Below are 25,800 nucleotides of genomic sequence, written 5' to 3'. Positions count from 1 at the left end.
AGACAGATATCGATATAAATCATCGATAGAAGAACCTCCGAAATTAGAGTTAAAGCCACTTCCAAACCATTTGGAATACGCTTATTTACATGGTGAATCTGAATTACCTGTAATAATATCGTCTTCTCTTACTGAAAATGAGAAATCACAACTCATTTCTGTGTTGAAAGCTCATAAACCAGCCATTGCATGGAAGATTCATGATATTAAAGGAATAAGTCCTTCGTATTGCACACATAAAATCCTTATGGAAGAAGGTCATAAAACGTATGTGCAACGCCAACGAAGACTAAATCCTAATATGCAAGATGTAGTTAAGAAAGAGATTATTAAACTACTAGATGCAGGTTTGATATATCCAATTTCTGATAGTCCATGGGTAAGCCCAGTTCAATGCGTGCCTAAGAAGGGTGGCATGACTGTTATTACAAATGAGAAAAATGAGCTTATTCCTACTAGGACTGTAACAGGATGGCGTGTATGTATTGATTATAGAAAATTAAATGACGCCACCAGAAAAGATCACTTTCCCTTACCTTTCATAGATCAAATGTTGGAAAGATTAGCCGGAAATAGTTACTATTGTTTTCTAGATGGATTTTCCGGATATTTTCAAATTCCAATAGCACCCGAGGATCAAGAGAAAACCACATTCACGTGCCCTTATGGTACTTTTGCTTACAAACGCATGCCATTTGGACTTTGCAACGCCCCTGCAACCTTTCAAAGGTGTATGATGGCGATTTTTCACGACATGATAGAAGAATGCATGGAAGTATTCATGGATGACTTTTCAGTCTTCGGTGATACATTTAAATCATGTCTAGTTAATCTGGAACGAATGCTAATTAGATGCGAAAAATCAAATCTAGTACTTAATTGGGAGAAATGCCATTTCATGGTTAAAGAAGGCATCGTTCTTGGACATAAAATTTCAAAAGAAGGAATTGAAGTGGATAGAGCTAAAGTAGATGTAATTGCTAAACTTCCACATCCCACCAATGTTAGAGGAGTTAGGAGTTTTCTAGGGCATGCCGGTTTTTACCGACGTTTCATAAAAGATTTTTCTAAAATTGCCACTCCTATGAATAAACTCCTAGAAAAGGATGCACCATTCATCTTTTCAGATGAATGTATCAAATCTTTTAATATTCTTAAAGAAAAACTCACTAATGCGCCGATCATGATAACACCAAATTGGAATCTACCATTTGAACTAATGTGCGATGCAAGTGATTTTGCAATGGGAGCCGTTTTAGGACAAAGGATTGAAAAACGATTTCAACCTATATATTATGCTAGTAAGACATTACAAGGAGCACAAACAAACTATACAACTACTGAAAAAGAACTCCTTGCTATTGTCTTTGCTTTTGACAAATTTCGATCATATCTCGTTCTAGCAAAAACGGTGGTCTATACCGACCATTCTGCTCTTAGATACCTATTTTCAAAACAAGATGCTAAACCAAGATTAATCCGTTGGATCTTACTCTTACAAGAGTTTGATATTGAAATCCGAGATAAAAGAGGAGCAGAAAATCTCGCCGCTGATCATCTTTCTCGTCTTGAAAATCCCGAATTAGAAGTTCTGAATGAATCGGCCATACAAGACAACTTTCCTGATGAATATCTATTGAAGATAGATTATAAAGAAATCCCATGGTTTGCAGACTATGCAAATTACTTAGTTTGTGGATTCCTTGAAAAAGGATTATCGTACCAAAGACGAAAGAAATTCTTCAGTGATATAAAACACTATTTCTGGGAAGATCCACATCTGTTTAAAAGTTGTCCCGATGGAATAATACGCCGATGTGTATTTGGAGATGAAGCTAGTAAAATTTTAAACCATTGTCACACAGGACCAACAGGAGGGCATTATGGGCCTCAACTAACAGCAAGAAAAGTTTATGAAGCTGGATTCTATTGGCCTACAATTTACAAAGACGCACACCTTCTTTGCAAATCCTGTGATGCATGTCAAAGGGCCGGAAAAATAAGTCAACGTGATGAAATGCCACAAAATGTCATCCAAGTATGTGAAGTATTTGACATTTGGGGTATTGACTTTATGGGTCCATTTCCAAAATCTCATAATAATCTATATATACTCGTAGCCATTGATTATGTATCTAAATGGGCGGAAGCACAAGCTCTCCCAACTAACGATGCACGAGTTGTAGTCAACTTTTTAAAACGTCTTTTTGCAAGGTTTGGAACACCGAAAGCTTTAATAAGTGATCGGGGTACTCATTTCTGTAATAATCAACTTGAGAAAGTTCTTAAAAGATATGGAGTAACTCATAAAATCTCCACCGCATATCATCCACAAACAAGTGGACAAGTTGAAAATACCAACCGAGCCTTAAAACGTATTCTTGAGAAAACCGTAGGATCAAATCCGAAGGAATGGTCCATTAAATTGGAGGATGCACTCTGGGCTTTTAGAACAGCCTACAAAACTCCAATTGGAACCACACCTTTTAGACTTGTGTATGGAAAAGCGTGTCATCTTCCAGTAGAAATTGAACATAAAGCATTTTGGGCTTTGAAGACATGTAATCTTGATTTACATGAAGCTGGACGTCTACGATTAAGTCAACTAAACGAATTAGAAGAATTAAGACATGAAGCATACGATAATTCGTTAATCTATAAAGAAAGAACGAAGAAATGGCATGATAAAAGAATCAGAAGTTCAAAAGAATTTAAAGAAGGAGACAGAGTTCTTCTTTTTAATTCACGATTCAAGCTATTTCCTGGAAAATTGAAATCGAGATGGTCTGGACCATTCATAGTCAAAAGAGTTTTCCCATACGGAACGATAGAATTGATAAATTCAAATGGGATTGAATTTAAAGTTAATGGTCACAGAGTTAAACATTACATACATGGTCCGATGGAAGTCGACAACGAAGTTAATCACAATTTCGACACCACAGCTAACTAAGTGTGGGGAGAATCAAGTCTTTAAAAGATAATATGTATTTCTGTTAGAGTTAGATTGTCTGTTTTCGTGTAGTTCTCGAAAATGGAACACGTATGGTCTTTCCCTAGCAGACCCTAAAGAACTAGTCTTCTCCCCCCATTCTGAATTTTTATTTTTTTAGGTTTTTACGAAATGAAGACTGCCTGTGAATTAAACCATGGTCTAATGCTACACGCTTTGATCACTAAAAGAAATAATGACATACTACCGAGTGAAATAGTATCAGTAATCAGAGAAAGAATGGACGGAGTTAGAAAAGGATCCAGATGCGAAGATAATAAGTTACAATTTGGTAAAGGAAAATCAAAATCCGCAGCGAAAAGAAGAGCACGACACCTAGAAAAATGTCACAAATGCGGAAAATGGTCACATGGAGGTAAATGTTCAAATAATCAAACCTATTCAAATACCGAATTTGTTACTTTATGCAGAGACGGACCGTTCATATGTTTAGAAGAAAAGACAATGAATGCTAGAGGTTACGCCTATGCAGCCATGGAAGACCAATTAAACCGACTATCTTATGAATATAATAGATCATATAACTAAGAAATCTATTTCACAGGTATGTCTGTACAGTTTTTATTTTTATTTTTATTTTTAACCTTTTGATAATAAACGCTAATTTGTTCGCTAAAAAGTATTAAATTGGTATTAAATAAAATTAGGTTTGGCGACCGAAATTATTGATATCGTTCAAAAATTTATTACATCACTGCGAAATTTAACGTTTATTCTTAAGGTATAAATATCTTTAATCAATCAATCCAAAATATTTCAAAAATTCGTCATGAGTTAAATTAGGTCTTGGAACCGAAATTACTTTACCGAAAAGAGGGGCGCATATTTTTGATAATATTTGATTGATTAAAGTGGGATAAAAAGACAAAAAGATTTTTTAATTTTATTTTTTTACCATGTTTTTTTTTTAAAATTAATATTTAAATCTTAAGTTAATATTGTAAACTTTATAAAAACAATATTTTTAAAATTGTAAATATTTGAAAAATTAATATAAGTTTGGTATGAATTTATAAATTTTTAAATTAAGTTTGGTGTGAATTTTTAATTTTTAAAAATATTAATTTTTAATTTTATGCATTTTAAATTTTGAGTTTGGTGTGAATTTTTAATATTAATTTTGAATTTTATATTTAAGTTGTGTGAAAAAAAAAAAACAAAAATTTACTTTATCTCATTAAGTTAAAAATATGATTTTTAAAATTCGTCGTAAGTTGAAGACTAGGTCTTTGAACCGAAATTGCTTTACCCGAGGGAGGGACGAGAACTTTTATTATCATTATTTTTAATCTTATTGATTTAAAGTATGCCAAAAACATTAAAAAAAACCCAAAAATCCTAGCTTTTAAAACAATCGCTACAAAAAGACAAATTTTAAAATTTTGTCGAGGGACGGACTAGGACATCGATCCGAAACGACCTCGTCCTAAATAACAAGGGAAACAAAATTTTAAAATTAATTTCTTAATTGTTTATAAGTTAAAGATTATAAAAAAAAAAAAAAAAAAAAAAAAAAAAAAAAAAAAAAAAAAAAAAAAAGAGTAACTCCGCGACTCGCGGAGTTTGAAGTGTAAACCTCCGCGACTCGCGGAGGGACAAAATTACAGAAAAAAAAAAATATAAGGAGCTGCACGAACAGAATAACACACACACACATACTGCACTTCGAAAAAACCCGAAAAAACCCACAAAAATCATCCCAAAAACTAAATTTTTCACCGTTAATCTTCAAATTTTTCACTACAATCATGTTGAGAAGGATGATATCTAGGAACTACTCAAGAAAACAGGTACAATTACACCCCAAATCACCTTTAAATCCGAATTTTAGTGTGTTCTTGAGCATATTTTCATAATTTGAATTTTGTTAATTTTTAGTGTAATTAGTGTTAAATTGTTAGTATATTATGCATGTATAACCTAGATTGATGCTTGTTAACATGATTTGAAGCCAAAAACTTCAAAATTTTTAGAATCTAGGGTTTGTGTTCTTGAGAAAATTTGGGGCTTTTTGATATAAACAGGTTATGGCCGATTTTTGTCATGAATTGTTGCTAAATTGAGTAGTGTAACATGTCTAGGTAGTTAAATGATCCAAACTTTGAGCCTAAACATGATTTTGAGAATTAAAGTGGACTTTTTCAAGTCCAAAATTCATGAACTTGATTTTTGAAAGATAATGCCATTTGAGACTTGTTTATTTGCTAGTAATGATTATTTTGACATGTTATTTGAGTTGAATGCTTATGAACTTGGCGAAAATTTTCGTATATGCTTATTTGAAAAAGTGTAGATTTGATAAAAATGTGAAAATAAGCTTAAGTTTGATATAAATTGATAATGTCATTGTAATTATTTTGATTGATAATTTTGCTGACACTAATGCATATTTGGATGCACAAAATTTGTGTTTGATGTGTTTTGCAGAATGAAAGGGGTGAATCTTCATCCCAAGCCCGCCATGCTCCTGCTGAGAACTTGGAACAACAGGAGGTAGATAACTACTACAAGCAGGATGTACCTCATCCAGTCATGACCTTTTCAGATATGCACTTGGAACAGTTGCACCCGAACCTACGATTTGACAGACTTTGGATAGATTATCCAAAATATCAACGGGGTTTGCATACTCTTCACTCAAAGGTTGTTGAGGTACCGAGGGTCATAGAATGGGGACCCTTGGAAGCTGTAGAATTGGCCGGGCCAATTAGGGAATTACTGGTACAGAGGTATGGTAATTCTTCTTTTAATGACTGGATATGTTTATTCACCATACGCAGACCTGTATATAAAGTATGGTGTGAAGAGTTGTTATGTAGTATAGAGTTGAATGATCGGGTAGCCAGTTTAACCGATCGTTCTTTTATTAGATTTTTGTTAGGCGGTTCGATGCGCCACATGTCTTTACTGGACATGGCTCAGGCTTTACGTATATACACGCCTGAGGAATTAGCGTCTGCCGATTGTAGAGGATTGATACTAAACGGTAGGAAAATAGATGAAAATTTTGATACACACGGTGTGTGGAGTCAAATGACAAGCCATCACCGTTTTAAAGGGGGAAACTACTCTTATTTGGATATAGATAGAGCCGAATTAAGAGTAATACATAGGTTTTTAGCTAACTCGATTACACAAAGGGGTAAAAACAAAGAAAAGGTAAATGAACAAGATTTGTTTTACCATATGTGTATTCGAGACCCACACAGCGCTGTAAGTATACCATATTGTGTGGGTTATTATTTATCAGCTATGGTTCGAGGGATGCGTCCACATAGCATAATAGGGGGTGGTATTTTTATTACTTTGATTGGTGAATATCTCGGTGTGGATATAAGTCGGGGGGGATTATTGGTAGAAGAGCCGGAACCCCGCGACACTATAGGTTTAAATGTATACCATGGTGCGAAAGTGTTGAAGCGGCGAAATAACGCCGCAGTACGATACAATGGTAGACATCCACAGGTAGAGAGAAACCAGGAACAAGGTAATGTAGGAGGGGGGCAAGAAATGCATAGGTTTATAGCTTCTCAGGAATACGAAAATGCTAGACAGAGAGCATTTGAAGATTGGCAAGTTCATCAGAACCAGATCATAGCGCATTGCCAACACATAGGTAGAAACTATATTCCTACACCGAAACCCGTCTTCCCTCCTTGGTCGATAGAGATGCAGCCACCATATCCTACGTATGACCCTGCCGAGGCATTCTATAGCACTTATGGTTATGCGTGGAACCCCTATTGGTACCAATATCATCCTTAGTTTACTTATTTTTATTTTATTATTATGTAATTTGTAATTATTGATGTATTTAATATTTTTGTTAATATTGTAATCATTTTTATAATTATCTAACTTTTATTCTTAGATTTTAATAATTTTTGAATGTGGGGTAATAAACCAAACTTCAAAAATATGTATATATGTTTGCAGTTTATCTTATGTAAACAACAGGGTAAAACAACGCATTTTCAAAGACTGGCATTAAGTTCAGCAAAAGCAAGTAATTTTGACGACAAAGATGCAAAATATATGTGAAATAACAACAAGACGGGATGAACAAATGATGTGCACCATTTATCATTCAGCAAACAAACGCCAATATATTTGGAAACTTTGGTAAAAATTTAATCATTTTCACACAAATCACCCTCAATAATTTAAATTGTTACTGATTTCTTGCAAATGAGGGCATTGCAAGATCTTAAGTGTGGGAAGGGGTTAAATTCTTTCGGATTTTAAAAATTTTTATATTAAACACTTGGTTACCATTAAAAATACTAGTAAAGCAGTAGTTGTATTAGAATCTAGTGCTCTCTGATAAAAAAGAACAGCCCTAGTCTTATATACTGACTACCCAATTCTAGTAAAATTTTTCAAAATTTTCAATTAAATGAATTAAAATCATGTTTATACATATTTATGAACGATAAAACTAGGTTTCAAACACCGAAATTATTGTTACCTCGGAAAGGACATAAATTGAGAAACAAACTAAAATGTTAAAATTCATTTAAAATGGAATAGAGGACGATAAAAAGAAAAATAAAAAGCCAAGTGTGGGAAAATTTACCAAGTTATTTTAAACATATGCCACATATATTTGTAACAAATAACTGAAAATACTTTTGCTTTGAACTAAACTAAACTGTTTTACCCAATGAAAGAAAAGAAGAGATGGATCTACACGATGAATCAATTCCATCATTAAAAGGAAGTAAAGTCTTCCGAAAAAGACACGCGCTTCTTGATTTAGGTCATGAAGTTGTCGTTCAGACCAGCTGTAGGTTGACGAAAAATCTAGAAAAGTCATCACTAAAATCAGCAGGAAATCCACGGACCTCAGCATTAAACAGGGTCGCCAAGTGGTCAGATTTATCCTAACCATGAGAAGGATTTATCTCGTACAATGGGGAGGCACCGTGCAAATTAGCTGGATAAGACTAATGAATCAGATCCCCAGAAAGGATAATCTCCTTAAAGATTAAAAATCAGCTTTTAAGACTGATATTACTCAATCCTAGAGATTGACCTTAAAGATTGAGAATTCAAACTCATGGAATTCAATGATATCTAAACTCGAGCTTGAACGAGAAAATATTTTGATCAAAATTATAAACCGATTTGTTTTCTGAAAACCCTATTTTCAATGCGTTCATTACCATTGAACGTAAAATCCTAGGAATTCACCTGGAATTCATTAGGTCACCTGAATTAAATCGGGTGTCAACCGTAAGAACGGTGGTTGCATAGCATGGTCAAAGACAGGACCTTGTGCCAGACCGAAAAATTATAAGGGTGAGCTTTTACTATTGCTCCTACCAAGGATAGTAATTGCGTCCGACACATTATAGACCATAATCAAAAGCATGTCACGGGACATTGCCTTAACAGTTGCTTGTTCAACGCTTTCCTTTACAACCGGACGGTAGTTTGCCGAAAGGTAATATACGGGACAAGTAAACTGGACGTGTTGCTTTCCAAATACAAGGTTAGCAAGTGGGTGACACAAAACCGCAAGTTTTGAGCTAAAATTTTCAAATCTGAAACCCACCAAACCCACAAAAAAAAAAAAAAAAAATATTTTGCAAACACCGGTAAAGGGTTATTCCGGAAAACTTATCTAGGGTAAAAACTAGATTTAATTTTCAAAAGATCAAATGTTTTCATAAAGATCCAATTTCCTTAATGGATCTAAATTTTTATAGTCATGTGGGACTGTAAACCATATCGTTACTACCATTGTTTATACCGCCGTATAGAAATCACTGATGTACAAAGTGTGAAGAATAAAAAAGTGATTCTAGTATTTCAAGACGATATTGCTTGAGGACAAGCAACGCTCAAGTGTGGGAATATTTGATAATGCTAAAAACGAACATATATTTCATAGCATTATTCCTCAAGAAAGACAAGCTTTTAGTTGCAATTGTTCTATTTACAAGTGATATTCGTTTAAATAATAAAAGGTGAAGACAAAAGACAGATTCGACGATTTGAAGACGCAAACGACCAAAAAGCTCAAAAGAACAAAAGACAATCAAAAAGGTTCCAATTATTGATAAGAAACGTCTCGAAATCACAAGAGTACAAGATTCAAAACGCAAAGTACAAGATATTAAATTGTACGCGAGGACGTTCGAAAATCCGGAACCGGGACCAGAGTCAATTCTTAACGCTCGACGCAACGGACTAAAAATTACAAGTTAACTATATATATAAATATAATATAATATATAATTAATTATATTAATTATATATATATTATATATATATATTTAAAACTGTCGGCAGCCAGAAACTCCAAGGGAGTAAATTGAAAATACCTCTCCGCGACTCGCGGAGTTTGAAGGGCTTTTTGCCGCGAGTCGCGGAGCCCCAAAATTCATTTCTGGCTATAAAGCCAACCGAATTCTGATCGAATTTATCATCATTTTTTTCTTCTCTTCATACGAAGTAATATATTTATATTTATAATTTATATTTTAATTTTAATTATAATTCTAATAATAAGGGTATGTTAGCGAATGTTGTAAGGGTGTAAGTCGAAATTCTGTCCGTGTAACGCTACGCTATTTTTAATCATTGTAAGTTATGTTCAACCTTTTTATATTAATGTCTCGTAGCTAAGTTATTATTATGCTTATTTAAAACGAAGTAATCATGATGTTGGGCTAATTACTAAAATTGGGTAATTGGGCTTTGTACCATAATTGGGGTTTGGACAAAAGAACGACACTTGTGGAAACTAGGCTATGGGCTATTAATGGGCTTTATATTTGTTTAACTAAATGAAAGTTTGTTAATGTTAATATAAAGATTTACAATTGGGCGTCCCTATAAATTACCATATACACTCGATCGGACACGATGGGCGGGGTATTTATATGTACGAATAATCGTTCATTTAACCGGACACGGGAATGGATTAATAGCCACTAGAATAATTAAAACAGGGGTGAAATTACATTCAAGGGTAATTGGTGTAATTGTTAACAAAGTAGTAAAACCTTGGTTTACACGCAGTCGATAACCTGGTGTATTCATTAAACAAAGTATTAAAACCTTGTTACAATTCGAATCCCCAATTAGTTGGAATATTTATCTTCGGGTATAATAATAATTTGACAAGGACACTTGCAATTTATATTTATGACTGATGGACTGTTATGGACAAAAACCAGACGGACATATTGAATAATCCAGGACAAAGGACAATTAACCCATGGGCATAAAACTAAAATCAACACGTCAAACATCATGATTACGGAAGTTTAAATAAGCATAATTCTTTTATTTCATATTTAATTTCCTTTATTCTATATTTAATTGCACTTCTAATTATCGCACTTTTATTTATTGTTATTTTATTTAATTGCACTTTTAATTATCGTACTTTTAATTATCGCAAGTTTATTTTATCGCATTTTTTATTATTCGCAATTTTATTATCGTTATTTACTTTACGCTTTAATTTAAGTCTTGTATTTTATATTTTACATTAGGTTTTAACTGCGACTAAAGTTTTAAAATCGACAAACCGGTCATTAAACGGTAAAAACCCCCCTTTTATAATAATAATATCACTTATATATATATTTGTATTTTTATAAAAAGTAAACTAATATAGCGTTGAGCTTTGCTTAAAGATCTCCCTGTGGAACGAACCGGACTTACTAAAAACTACACTACTGTACGATTAGGTACACTGCCTATAAGTGTTGTAGCAAGGTTTAAGTATATCCATTCTATAAATAAATAAATATCTTGTGTAAAATTGTATCGTATTTAATAGTATTTTCTGCGTAAAATATAAGCTATTTTATATACACCTCGCGAAACATCAGAAATCAAGGAAAGGTTTACAGCGGTTGAGGGTAGTCACCTACTTATCACTGAATATGTACTGAGAAATGGTTGTTCAGAAACTCAACAGACGATTGAGGTCTCGACTACTACGGTTTATACTCGGTAGCAAAAGGATAATTTTATGAGTCCCCAAGGTGAGCATACTTTGTCTAGGATGCATACTTGTTTCTATTTACCTTTGTTACTTGAACCGAAATCCAACAACGTACATATCGGATACCCAAAGGGAGGTGTTTTATCTTGAAGGGTTGAGAAGTGCAGTCTTGTATCACAGACATAGAATGATGTATATATTGCAATGTCATCGGGTTCTAGATTTCAATATCAGAAGATTGGTTTTCCGTGAAGTTACTACTAACGTTAAAGACTGTAGTGCATCATCATCATGTATAGTTGTATTTACTTATTTATTTTGTTTGTTTTATTTATGGAGAAAAGGCAACATCAGAAAATCCAAAAAAAAAAATATATTATGGTTTGTTTGTGGTTGTTCATTTATGTTGTAAATAATTTGATGCACCACCAAGCTGCATGAGAATCATGGATCAAGAATTGAACATAGCTTCAAAGATTCCTCGGTTATCTAAGTCTGAGACAACATATATTCCAATCGGAGACTTTTTGAACGATTTAGTTATCTACATCCGAGGGGGAGAATTTATCAGATCATCAGATATAGAGAACTTAAATCATTCAGTTCACATCTCAATTAGTGAACTTTAAATCGTTTATCTGTGATATGGGATTGTGCATGTTGACCTGGATAGAGGGAATATCTTCTGGAAGGTATCCTAGCGTTCCATCACTCAAATATATTTATCACTTCCATCCATCAAACATCATACATCATACAATTTCTGTTTAAGTATGGGGTTTATAGCGGCCGGTATGCGCCTTAACAAAGTATGCAATAAATTTGAGATTCACAAAGTTATCTGAAACGAAAAGTGTAAGTTTAAGGTAGAAGCTCATGGCTGACAGGGTTGCTAGAAACATCGTGAGATGGTTCTGTTTAATCAGATTGAAAGTACATTGATGTGATAAGAGGACAGCGTCAACATGTTGTGCTCAATTGTTCTACCTGAAACATCGTGCGATCTCAAGTGAGGACTGACTTCGTGATTAAAATCTAACATTGTAAAATGTTAAAGTAATTAATCAACGTGATCATCGAAGTCTAGTGTGAAAGTTGGTAAATGTTTATTGATATGTTTGAAAGTTGTTCTGTATATGCTTTATCAAGTACTTTATGAATGAAGCGTGAAATTACATGTCAAATTTAGTTCAGTTCTGATCCCCAAATCATAAGATTAAATCAGTGTGATATGTTAACTCACAAAAACATGTGTTATGCTTTTCGTACTGGGCTTCATGATAAGTTGTATTATTTATTCTTACGCTGATAACCTCATTTATCTGCTAATCATGATATGCTGGATCTTGTACAGTAGTTTGCTTTATGAATTTGCATATGCTTTCCTATCTGAAAAGTCCATATTTGATTACTTGAATTAGATTAGCTGTATGTGCATCTTTGTTTAGTGTATTATGTCAAGCAACTCAGTTCTCGGAAAAGTTTATTGTGAAAGGAATTCTTTATTTTTAGTTAATTTTTAAAACCAAGCTGTTTGGAACATAAAGGTACAAAGCGTGTTAAATATATACTGTGGAGATCAGTCCCAGGGGGAGTGGAATAGGAAAGGGTTTGTGAAATTGAAATCGAAATTTCCTAAGTTGTAAACCCTAAAGACAGACGATCGATTGAGGCTACACACTCGACCGAGTAAGTGTACACACACGACCGTGTGTGTCAATCATTCGACCGATCAAGTTTTAAATAATGTGTTGTGTTCATAACACACTCGACCGAGTATATATACTCGAACGGCCAAGTGAGAGACATACTCGACCGAGTGTGTATGTGAGTATAAATAGGCTGAGGTCTCGAATGGCTCAGAACACTTTGGTGTTTTTGAGCGGATTTTACCTAGATTTTTCGAAGCTAAGGAAGGAGTTTTTGATCGTGCTTTTTACCTACATCTTTTTCTTGTGATCACAGCGCCACTAACTAGGTATTCTAACTCGTTTTAATTTGTTCGTAATCTTTGATTTTATATTCGAAGTGCTAAACTCAAATCGAACGATGTTAAGACTTAATCTGTTATAATTGATGCTATGAACTTGTTAGTCGGACTGTTTAGATGTTATTGTGACCAGATCTTGAAGCAAAATCAACGGGTTTGATTGATTTGAAAAATTGGAGGTCTCAGATCTGATGAACACGATCGACCGAGTGTGCAACGCACTCGACCGAGTGAGTTCACACATTCGACCGTTCCAAAACACACACGATCGTGTGTGTATTCACACTCGACCGAGTGTATAGAAACCCTAATTTTTAAGATTTTGCTATTTTTGATTGTTTTGTTATGATATCATGTTTAAACTGAATATGTTGCATAGTTTTGCTTTTAGAATGTCAGGTCCAAGTAGTAGGTTAAGTGGAACATGGAAGTATGACCTGGAACGTAGGAAAGCATTGGCCGAACATAGGCCTATCCTTGTAGAGACCAAAGTTGTTGCATCCCAGTTCACGAAGGATCAGTGGAAAGGTTTAGATTGCTTGACGTTTCTTCAGATTGGGAATCATTACTGTCCTAAGCTAATCCAAGAGTTCTATTCTAGTGTGACCATAGAGAAGAAGTATGTTCAGGCTAATTTCTTTGGTGTTGACTATAAGTGGACCATAGATGACTTTGCAGATAACCTTCTATTGAATTACTGGGGAGCCAAGATTTACTGTTCTAGTAAAGATCTTAGGAAGATTTCTAGCAAGTTTGATGCCGGTGGGGTAGCTTCTCACATCACTAAGCCAGGATATGTAATTGGTTCTAACAGTATTGAGGTCAGAGAGAGCGATGTTAGGGATGACTTGATGCTTAACATGAGAATTATCAAAAGAAATGTGGTGTTTAGAGATCCTCATGATGATATACTATCTGGTACTGAGGCTGTTCTATTGTACTGCCTTATGGAACGTGTCAAGGTGAATCTTGGGCAGATAGTCGTTAATGTCATGAAAGATGCTTTGGATGATGAGGAAAAACCATTTCCTTATGCAGTTCTTTTAAATCATTTGTTTGATGAGATTGATCTGGATGAGGACACGAATTATGAATGGAATCAGGTTCTAGAGGAAGTTATTGAAGGATAGTTCTCATGCTTATGATTTCATGTGCTTATGTTTATTTATGGTTGTTTTGTAATTTGATCAGGCTAGCTTGTTAGCCCTTATACTATGGTGTGTAATAAACAATAACTTGTGGATGACGTAACTGTGTGATTTATTTAATGTGTTTGTTATGTTTGTTAATTCATTGATTCATATAATTCATTAGATACCCCATGATACATGGAGGTAAATGCTTATTCGTTATGTTGTTTTGAGTGTTTTTCAGCTATTCACTATGTCTCAAGAACAACAGCAGATGTCTGATGAAGAACGTGAACCACGAATCCCATTATCTTCTGAGTTACCTGGTCTGATTGGTCGAGAAGATACAAACGTACTTGCGTGTGTTGATGAAAAGGGTTCAGAGGCCCAAAAAGGAGGTTTTGGTCCGATCATTGCTTTCTTGAAACGTTCCAGGATCTTTAAAGCTATTACTGCTGAATGCACTCCGTATTATTCTCATCAGAGAAAATTCTGGGAGGTTGCCCAAGTTGTTACTGAAGATAACAAGAAGGTGATATTGAGTTCTGTCAACAACACGATTGTTCGTATTTCTACACAGACTATCAGGGAAGATTTAGGGTTTCCGGACGATGATAAAATGCCAACTGATTTGCCGATTCTGAAAGTTAGAAGGTGTTTAAAGAGATGTGGTTATACTGGTGACATAACCAAAGCTGTTAAACGTACGAAACTTCCAAGGCAGTATCGATACTTTACATACGTTCTTCTTAGATGTTTGAGCCCGATGCAAGGAGGTTTTGATGAGATGACTGCGAAATACAGCTCTATGTTTGTTGCGTTGGTTTTGAACGCTGAGTTTAACTTTTCACAGGTGATATTTGATGCAATGGTTCTAAACGTGAAGAGGAAAGTTCATCTGGTGTTCCCGAGGTTTCTTCAGATTATGTTAGAGAAGCAGGTTCAAGGGTTGGTAAAGATACCTGAGGATGAACTAAAGCAGAATCATTTAAATGATCAATCTTTCAACAGGTTTTTGCAGAGTCGAGTGGAAGTACCGGAGAAAGGGCTGATTGGTCATCTGATTAATGAGAACTACGTGTGTCCAGAAGGCTTGAGTTGCCGACATGAAAACAGTAATTCAGGGGATGAGACTGATATTACTATTGCAGGTGAAGAAGAGGTGAATCAGCCTCCACCAAAATCAACTGGTCCTCGACTGGTTGATGAAGATGATGTAACAACGCTTGATGATAGTCAAATGGATTTAGTGAAGCGAAAGTTAGCTGAAGCTCCCAAGGTGTCAACAAGAGGGAGACAGAAACGTTTGAAGATTTTGGTTAAAGATGGAAGTTCGTCTTCCACAACTAAGTCTCAGCCGAAGGTTGCTCAGACTGGTCCAGCTACTGGTGGATCTACTTAAGCTGCACCCACTCAACTACAACAAACTACATCTTCTCAGCAAGTTCAAATTTCTCAACGTTCTGAGACTACTGCAGGTGATATGACAGGAATTGTTAACCGAAAATTGATTCAGGTGTCTGCGGATGTTGCTAAGTTTCAAAAGGCAGTTGATGAAGATAAGAAAAAGACAACATCTGAAATGTCTGCATTTAGGTTGAAGATTGGTGAGCTGGAGAAAAATATGGAAAGTCAGGCTGGAGAAATTTTATCTCTTCAGACACAAAACCGAGATCTGACGGATAGATTGAACGAATGGGAGAAGAGGATTGTAGTTGAAGAAGAGGATGATGAACCAGATCCATTTGGTACTTTTGGTGAGGAAGAAGAGGACAGAGCTGTTGAAGTTGCTAAAGGGTACACGGAGGATAACCCACTGTATGTAACTCCTCTTCAAGTTTTAACAGTTTCTGAATTTTTAGCTATGCAGGATCGTCTTAATCATACAACTGTTTACACTGATTTAGAAGAAGGGGAGATCCCTCCGGATCTGACCGAAACTGAGCTGGAATTGATGGAGCGTCTAGAGCGAGAAGCTAAGGAATCTGCTGACGATACATCAAAAGCTGCAACTGAGGCTTCGACATCAGGAGCTCAGAATTTTGAAGATGAAATGAGTGATACTGATGTTTTTGATGAAAGTGATAACAGTTTTGATGAGATTGTTAATGAGGATGAGCCAACTGAGCCTTATCCTCGTTATGAAGGCGTTGGTGATGATCTTCCAACTTTTGCTGATTATTTTGAGATGAATGATGAGCTTTTGAACAGAAAATTTAAAGAAAAGGAACAGAAGGAACAAGAAAGTGTGTTACCAGAAGGTTTCTTGCTGGTGAAGATCAACAAAGAAAAGATTGAAGTGTTGGAAGAAGAATGGAAGATTCAGATGCGGATTAGGAAGTATGTGATGAAATCTGAAGTAGAGCCGCAGTTTTTGAAGTTTATCGAGCACTGTGAGAGTTTACGTGCTAAGGGAAAGATCATAGCCTGGGCCTATATTAAAGAATTCGATATGTATGCGATCAAGAAAGAATATGGAGTGGATTATATCACATCTCCATTTGAATTTAAAACGTTACCTTATTTTGAGTTTATGCAGGTGGCCAGGCTTAAGATGTTATATCAGGATTACAGTGGAATTCCTGATGTTTTGGTTCGTAAGATAAGGAAATCGTATCAGTCACCTAATTTCATAGGTTTTCGTCCTCAGTTTTCGAAGATTTCTTATCGAACGAACAAGAAAACAGGGGTTAGAAGGAAGATAGTAAAATATCGACCTGTGAAGTATATGCGGAAGGTTCCTTTGAGAAAGATGCCGCAGCACTTCAGTCCTCGTTTTCGTTGGTGGTATTATGATGAACGCTCAGAGGAAGCAGTTATTGTGTTAGACAAGGATGGTGGAAATGAAAATGATTGTATAAGGGTTCTAGATCCAGTTTGGTTGCGAAACTGCTGTGAGGAAGATATGTTTACCCTTTACTACAATCGGATGTTGTATCGCCCAGAAAATCGTGTGCAGGCTGAACAGTACTGCAGGGTTGTGAAACTTTGCTATTTGAAGAACTGGGTGACAGATCCGTTTACTGATTGATAATCGAATTTTTATTTCTGTTCTACGGCTAGGTCTTAGGGGGAGTTTGTTGGTGCATGAATCCCCAGCCGTAGTTTATTCTTACGTTTAGTACATTCGGTTATGTAATAATGTTATTTACTAGTGACTATTGATTACTATGGTGATTGTGCGTTCTTAGTTTATTAAATAATCAATATGTTAAACTGCACACAGTCGACCGAGTGTGTGTACACACTCGACCGACTGTGTAAGTCAGTCGACCGACTGACAGACACACTCGACCGAGTGTGTCTGACTTGCAGTATATATACGGGTTTAGACTTATTTGATGAGGTTACTCGTCCCATTTGTTCCAAATCGTTGTTTCTCGTCTCCAGAAAACCCTAACACCGAATACCACCGAAATACATCGTCTAGGTGTCGATCTAATCTAGGTTTTGCACTAGGTTCGACCAATTCGATCCCGAAACGACCCGTATCTCGATTTACCTCTATTCTATTGTGTTCCGCCTTTAGTTTAGAGTTCAAGCGACCTAAGATCCATAGATTTATCGTCTACAGTCAGTAGGGGCAATCAACATATGTGATGCACTGATACGTGGAATACAAATTCTTTTCATAAAATGCATTGAGCCTGTGCGTTGCTGTTGCACGGTAAAAAATCTAGTACTTGATAGTTTCTTGAACAGTTTAACAAATAATGTTAGCTAAACAACCAATTATGGGCTTAAATATGTCAAGATCAGTATCTAATAAAAATGGCCGAAAATTAATTAGAAGAAAATGACCGATCTTAATAATATTAAACCCTTAGACACAAATTATTATTAATCTTATATACTAAACCTCCCCCAAATTTGGTCGTTTCAATTTTACTCCTCCAACTTTCGCACAAATTACACAACAACCCCTCAACTTTACACTTTTTCAGGGGTAAAAAACATAAATTTATAATTTAATTAAAATAAAAAAACCTTACTCCACCCGAATTTATAACGAGTCCTATCTTCTCGCTCGGTGCGAGTTAAATTTTTCCGAGGCCACCGTTCAACTCGAAAAAATCTCACGAACCCAACGGGACTAACTATATGCAAAACGGACATCGTTAAAAAACACTAAATAACGGGCCCTATATTCACGCTCGGTGCGAGTTAAATTTTTCCGAGACCACCGTTCAACTCGAAAAATTTTTACGAACACAACGCGACTAACTATACGCGAAACGGACATCGTTAAAAAAAATAAATATTTCGGGTTATATTACATACATATATATACATATACAACACGACTAACTATACGCGAAACGGACATCGTATATCCAAATTGGACCGCGCGTCGAATACAACCGCAGCAACGCGCGGTAGGATTTTTTCTAGTTAAAGTTCAAAACTTGTAACTTGCTGTTGAAAGACTATATCCCAATAACTGTTGAGATTAATGGATTGGCCATTGGAATATCTTGTATCTCACCCTACATCAGTCACAGTGTGCTATTAGTGCCTTATTAGATTAAAGTAAAAAATCGATGCCTACACTAAAAAGAAATAAAGAACCTGAGTCAAATCTTTGGTGGATTCGCTCCAGGGAAAAACCTTAGTCTTTTAACATTTAGTGGTTGTAGCATTTTGTCCATTTTAAATGGTGTAATCAATTAAATGCAATTTATTATTAGTTATTAATTTTAAATGAGAATAACCCACACACATACAACTTAGAGGTGGCAGATTCATTAAAGTTTTACTAAATACAAACACCTGAAAGCATGCAAATGAAATGTTATATACATGGTTAAATAGATTTGGTTACCTGAAAAAGAAACAGAGAATGCATACCTCATTAGTCCTTCACAACTTGTAAATGCCACTTGACACAGTATCTGACCAAAATGACATATTTGGTTTAAAGGCGTCTCGATCTAAAAATTCACAACAGACGATGATGAAGCTAATATAAAGCTAAGATTTTCAAACGGTTTATGGGTGCACTTTGATTATATCATACCTAAATTTTCACATCATACCTAAATAACATAGCCAAAACTTTTACCTGCAATGGTAGAAGGAAAAACCCGTAAACTTTGCAGACTTCATAGTCCAATCTTGAGATGGAAACAGCTAATGCAATTAACAGACATAATCAAACGTTACAATTTTCTTAGGGCAGAAAAGAACATAACAGCTCAAAAGATCCAATAATGCCGTTCAAAAGAGAATTCGTTTATATATCGCATCATCAAAGATTCAAGGCCATATGGCATGCCAAGTACAAATATCACTTGTTGTAAAAAGTTACCATTAAATAATTTGATATTTTTACAAATAACACTAAGTCTTGTATCCTATAATTCTGTTTGGTACGACTAATACGAATGTAAGTATCTGAAACTCTACAACTTATATTAGCAAAACCCCGTCTGCAACCTAACACACAATTAAGTTAAACAAATTAAAGCTATCAATATGCATCAATGTTAGTAGACACTAAGAAAACTGACATCATCATATCATATTCAATTGCAAGTTCGAATGTTTTTCATGAACATCTTTCAAAGGCAATTGAAGTTGTTATAGTGAATACAAATCGAAAGACCGCGTTATGCAATTTTAGGGGCCAAAAAGTAAAACAAACAGAATCCAAACCCGACCCAAGGAATATAATTATAAAGAATAGTGGTATGTAGTATAAAATAGAATTATGGCGATATCCACTATCGTTGTTTAAACAAATGTGAACTTACATTAGCATGCCACCAACAGACAAATACATAACTCAAAAAGTTGATGCAAACTGAAGTGCATAAATTACTTGAAAAATAGTAGATGTGGCATGTGATAACAAAACAAAAAGGAAATTGTAGCATTACCTTTTTGCGTTCTGTGCAAATGCCAATCATCCTTTCAGTTTCTTTAACTTTCCAGCTAACAAATGATACAGAACAAAGTTAACATCCATATAAAAGGGCATCTAGATGGGTTGTTTGGATATTAATCAACTTAAATCGAATGGGTTTGTCACATCAACTGAACATAAATGTCCCCTTCCGCATTCAGTCTTTGGCGGGCACTTCACCGTGACAGAGTTCTTTATCCATGTTACTTCCGCACTCATTTGTCCAAGAACCTTGGTAAATTTCTCTATCACCCTCTACTGAAAGAAAAAACAAAACGTATATACGTGTTAGAAGTACTCAAAGTAGGTTAGAGACGATAGATTTAAGCTTTGATGAGGGGTGGAAACAAAGACATAAAAACAAATATATATCATGTATAAAAAAACATATGTAATTGCTTATATCCTAGCACAAATAAGAACAAATATTCAATTGATGCAATATCCTATTGCAATATAATTTATATCAAATTCAATGAGACATAACCACAAACCCCTTGTGTGCAAAACAAACTTTGTAATTTTTGAAAGTACAGACATAATCACCTTAAGCATCACTTCACTTTAGATATATAAACTAATTCTTTGAAACACATGGAAAAATCATGAACTCGCATGAAAGAAAATCATGTAAGTGAAGTCTTACGATGATAATATAATAAGCTGTTGCAATGCAAATATATATAACTGATCAATATAATAACCCATGAAAAACAAAATCTGGGTTTAATGATAACTTACAATGATACCCTTACATAATTTATTTACAGCTTACACGATAACACTGAATCAAAAGCTTAGCGGATTGATGATGATTTGATCTATATCATAAACTGATTAATCTTCATGTTGATCATTCTAACGGATCAAAATTTGGGATGAAACCTTTTGAGTTGAATTTGATTATGGTCGACGATTTGAGAGAGTAAGTTAGGGTTTTTTTTAGGGAGAAGTATAGGGTTTTTTTTCATGTGTTTGAACGTGAATGAATGGCCCCTATTTTTTTATTTCCTCCCGTCCTTTTTTGATCCTAAGGGCATTATAGTCTGATTAGTGTTAATTTTGTATATTATGATGTCATAATCATAATATGGAGATTTCAATAGTTTAAGGGGTTATTTAAGAATAGAAGGCTAGGACTAGTAGTTTGAATTTAAAATGATGTATTTTTAAGTTTGTTATTATAATATAAAAAGATTATTATTATTATTATTATTATTATTATTATTATTATTATTATTATTATTATTATTATTATTATTATTATTATTATTATTATTATTATTATATTATTATTATTATTATTATAAATAAAGAAAAGATATATAAAAATTATTATCTATATATCTAATAGACAAAACACTGTAGCACTATTCACCAATAGTAACTAGAGGTATTTTCGTCATTTCACCTTTTTTTTTGTCTCCAACGATAAAAGAATCAACTTTCGTAAAAGAACCAACCCTTCAATGTTACCAAAAGATGTCGAAAATTTTTTTTTTTACAAAAAAATCAACTAACTTTTTTTTTTCCTTCTTTATTTCCTCAACGATAAAAGAGGCAACTTTCATAAAAGGAACAACCCTTCAATGCTACCAAAAGATGTCGAAAAACATTCTTTTTTACAAAATAGATCAACTAATTTTTTTTTTTTTAAAAAAACAAAAACAAACGCTAAAAGAAGCAACTTTCACAAAAAGAAGAACTCTTCAATGTTAGATGTCGAAAAAAATTCTTTTTTACAAAATAGATCAAGGCTTTTTTTAAACTCGCATTCAAAACGGAGCTACTGGCGCGAATCGAGGGCTCCACAACTAGTTAAAGGTTAAAACTATAAATATAGTTTTTTGCATCAAATTAAGCCCCAACAATCAATTTAGCCCAAATACTTGCTTAGCCCTAGCCCAATAGCTGATTAGAACAGGTGTGTTAATATCCGACAATTAGACGGAGTCATTAGTTTCAGCAACCAACCACAATCTTATCTTATTTCATTGTTTCATTTATTCACCAACCCTAACCCTAAATCGTTCGATCAAGACTACTTTTCAGTATGGAACTCGACAGGTACGTTCCTTTAATTCAATCATTTTATATCGAAAAGAGTTTTTCTGTTGAATCTATTCGGTCCTTCTTGATATACCAGAAAGATTTTTTTTTTTATTTGATTGATATACCAAAAATTTCTTTGAATAAATAGTAGAATCCCAGTTAATCGTTTGTTTGAAAGAGGTTAAAATTCAATATTATTATTATTATTATTATTATTATTATTATGTTTGTATGAACAAATTGATTGATTGATTAATTGATTGATTGATTGATTGTGGCAGACATTTTATTTTGTGTGATAGAGCAGAGTATCCAGGAAAAACATCTTCTGATACAGAAGGTATTATACCCCCTTTAATAGAAATACAACTTCTTGTACATAGAGTGTTGTGCAATTTTAAATAAATATTGCTACTGGATTTGGATATTAAAAAATAAAAATAAAAAAAAATCCATTATTACTTGATCTCTATTATTATTAACAACTTGACTTTGACTTGATTGTAGTAGAAGATTATATTGTGGATCCTCATGCGTGGTCAGATGTTGAAACCGACCCCGATTGGGATGGCGATAGGGTTTGCAATACCGATAGCGATTGGGATGACTCTAAGCTGCATCTCTATTCTTCAGACGGGGTATTCATTGAATCCGCCGAACCCTTGACGACAGAGTCTAGAGTGCTCCTAAGGCGCAATTTTGGCGTCAAAGAAGTCGAAAGCGATAGCGAAACCCTTGAGATTGTTAAGCGGTTTTGTGAGGGACGTGCCAAGATCATGTACAATGATCTTTTCTATGTTTCTCAAGTAGCCACCCAAAATTTTATGAATGAGTTTTATTACAAATTTCTTCAAGACCATCCCTCCTATGATATTCAACTTAAACTTATTACTGTACGCCTCCTATTCTCTTCTATTCTATTCTATTTTTTTTTTTTTTTGTTATTAGAATTTTGGTTTGATTTATTTATTTATTTTTTTTATTAATTTTCTTTATCATAACTTTCTGTTTTCATTTCAGGCTGCTTTCGAATTGGAGATAATGAGTCTCATCCACCTGATGATGGAACAAGTTGTTAACATTTTCACCGAATGGACGGAGGATGAGGTTTACAGCTTCTTTATCGTCAACTTGAAAGAGTTTCGTGAGGATAAATTTGATTCTATGAAACATCATCTTTTGAAATATCGCGATTTTTTCGTGAACCATCGTAAAGGTAAATTAAATGTTACGACACGGGTGGTTTCAGACCACCATGATATTAGAGGTACTTATTTTTCTCTCTCTCCTTCTTCGGTCAATAAACTATTATTTCCATTTGTTAAATATTTTCCTGCTGCTGCTGCTGCTGCCCGCCCCCGCCCCCGCCGCCGCCGCCAACAATGATTGGGATTTTAATTTATTAAAACAGAAATTTCATTCCCTTGAAACCTATGAACAAAGGTGAGTTTACTCTATAGTCTTACACCTTTTTTTTTTATATAAATATTATGGTTACTGTTTTAATTACATACATTATTACATGTAAACCATGCCTGCATGCCTAATTGTGTTTACTTTTTTGAATTCAATATAATGTATTGTAGACGACAATGGCTAACAGCGCATTTCCTTTTAAGACGCTTGTGAGTATTCTTTTTTCTATTGGTTTTATTATTATTATTGTTATTATTATTATTATTATTATTATTATTATTATTATTATTATTATTATTATTATATTATTATTATTATTATTATTATTGTTATTATTATTAATTATAATTATTATTATTTTTTAAACTGTAGCGATTCCGATGATGAAGTCATAAAAAACTTGCATATCAATTGTTCGGACGGGGTGCAGATTAACGCCGAGCCCTTTAAAAGTGAGTCTAGAGTGGTCCAAACGCGTCACGAGGACCGCAATTTTGGCATCATACACGTCCCCGAAAGCAATAGCAAAACCCTTGAGATGGTTAAGATGTTTTGTGAGGGACGTGCCAAGATCCTGGGTGATTATGCTGCTGTAAAAATTGATGAGTTGAATGAGTTTAATTCCAAATTTTTCCAAGACTATCAGTCCTATGCTATTCAACTTATTACTGTACGCCTCCTATTCTATTATTTTTTTAGTAGTTAGAATTTTGGTTTGATTTATTTATTTTATTTAAGGTTCAGAATCCATCTGTCATGGTACACACAAGTGTCTCTGTTTATCTCAGACAGACAGACCTGAACACAACAACACTTTACCCATTTTTAATTTTCTAATGTATCCTCCTTGTTTTTTTTTTCTTCTTATAATTAATTTGCTTCACCATAACTTTGTGTTTTCATTTCAGGCTGCTTTCGAATTGGAGATAATAAGTCTCATCCACCTGATGATGGAAGAAGTTGTTAACATTTTCACCAAATGGACGGAGGATGAGGTTTACAGCTTCTTTATCGTCAACTTGAGAAAGTTTCCTGAGAAATTTAAAGTTATGAAAGGTGATCTCTTTGATCGTGATGAGGTTTTCGGTACTGATAAAAATTTCATCAACTCCGATTATATTGTTTCCGAAGGAGTGATAGATTTGAGAGGTACGTTCATAAATTATTAATCCCAGTTGTTAAATATATTTTCCTACTAGTAGTATCGTCGTCGTCGTCAAAAAAAACAAATAACAAATTCGATCAATTGTTTGATTGATTGTAGTCAACAATTATTTTTGGGATCCTGATGTATTAAAACTGAAATTCCATTCCCTTGAAACCTATAAACAACGGTGAGTTTACTATACTATAACACCTTTTTTTTTTTTATTAATGGTTACTGTTATATTTACATTATTATTATTACTACATATAAACCCTGCCTTGCCTGCCTAATTGTGTTAACTCTTTCGAATTCAATGTAACGTGTTGTAGACGACAATGGCTATCAGCGCATTTCCTTTTAAGACGCCCGTGAGTATTCTTTTTTTCTATCGGTTTTTATTATTATTATGTTTCCAGTTTTATCTTATTTTACTTTTTCTTATATATTCCCGATCTTTCTTACTTTTTATTTTCTTTATCCACGACGATGGCGGTGATTTCATTGTAGTCATATTGCCGCCTACTATTATCGCTCTGTTTTCAAGTATTCTGCTGCTGCTGATGAGGAGGTGGACGGAGAACGTTGATTTTTATTTTGCGTCCCCGAATGTAATGTAATCCTCTTTCACTTGTGAACAAGTAAAAACCTTGGTATTTTACTTTGGTGTGTTTGTTGAATCCTTAAATTATGTACGGGAGGGTTTGGTTGTATTTGATTTGATTAATATAATGTTTTAAATAAATTAAAATGCTTTAAAATGCTTGGAGTAACTTTTTCTATCTTTTTCTTTCTTGTAAAAAGATGTCTATGATTAGTTAAATCCATTTCCAGATTAGGGAGAAAAAAAAAAAAAAAAGCCTATCACTGTTACATTAGTGGGACCATAATGGGCTGTTTATTGGACATAAGGTCAGAAGGATGGTTATTACACGTTGTTAAGGTTGAACATCAAAAAGTTAACATGAGATTAGAAGGATGATTTTGGTATGGAAAATAATGCCATAATAATGGTATATGGGTGTTATGCACTTCTTTCTTAGTTTGACGTTTATAGGTCTAACTGTGCATAAAAGTATGAACGCTTGCTATGCTTATCATTGTAATTTTCATGAGAATAAACAGATTTAAGGTTCGAGTTAACTAATCGAATTGACATTCGCTCACCTGTCTAAATACATGTG

At 34.2% G+C, this 25,800-nt stretch overlaps 1 long non-coding RNA gene across 2 annotated transcripts; it reads right to left on the bottom strand.

Annotated features, from left to right (window-relative positions):
* Positions 1-18,633: 18,633 nt before the first annotated feature.
* On the bottom strand, positions 18,634-20,958 carry LOC139858680 (uncharacterized). Of its 2 annotated transcripts, none has more exons than XR_011763028.1 (4): positions 20,746-20,958; positions 19,979-20,262; positions 19,162-19,229; positions 18,634-19,030 (listed from the first exon to the last, which is right to left on the bottom strand). It is a non-coding gene; the product is annotated as an uncharacterized lncRNA (long non-coding RNA). The 2 variants fall into 2 exon arrangements; XR_011763029.1 differs by having other exon boundaries at positions 20,780-20,958.
* Between the last annotated feature and the right edge of the window lie 4,842 nt (positions 20,959-25,800).

This window comes from Rutidosis leptorrhynchoides, chromosome 7 (assembly GCF_046630445.1).
Source record: "Rutidosis leptorrhynchoides isolate AG116_Rl617_1_P2 chromosome 7, CSIRO_AGI_Rlap_v1, whole genome shotgun sequence".
NCBI classification, from domain to species: Eukaryota; Viridiplantae; Streptophyta; class Magnoliopsida; order Asterales; family Asteraceae; genus Rutidosis; species Rutidosis leptorrhynchoides.
Note: the sequence above shows the minus strand (reverse complement) of the source record. Positions and strands in the feature narration are given on the sequence as shown.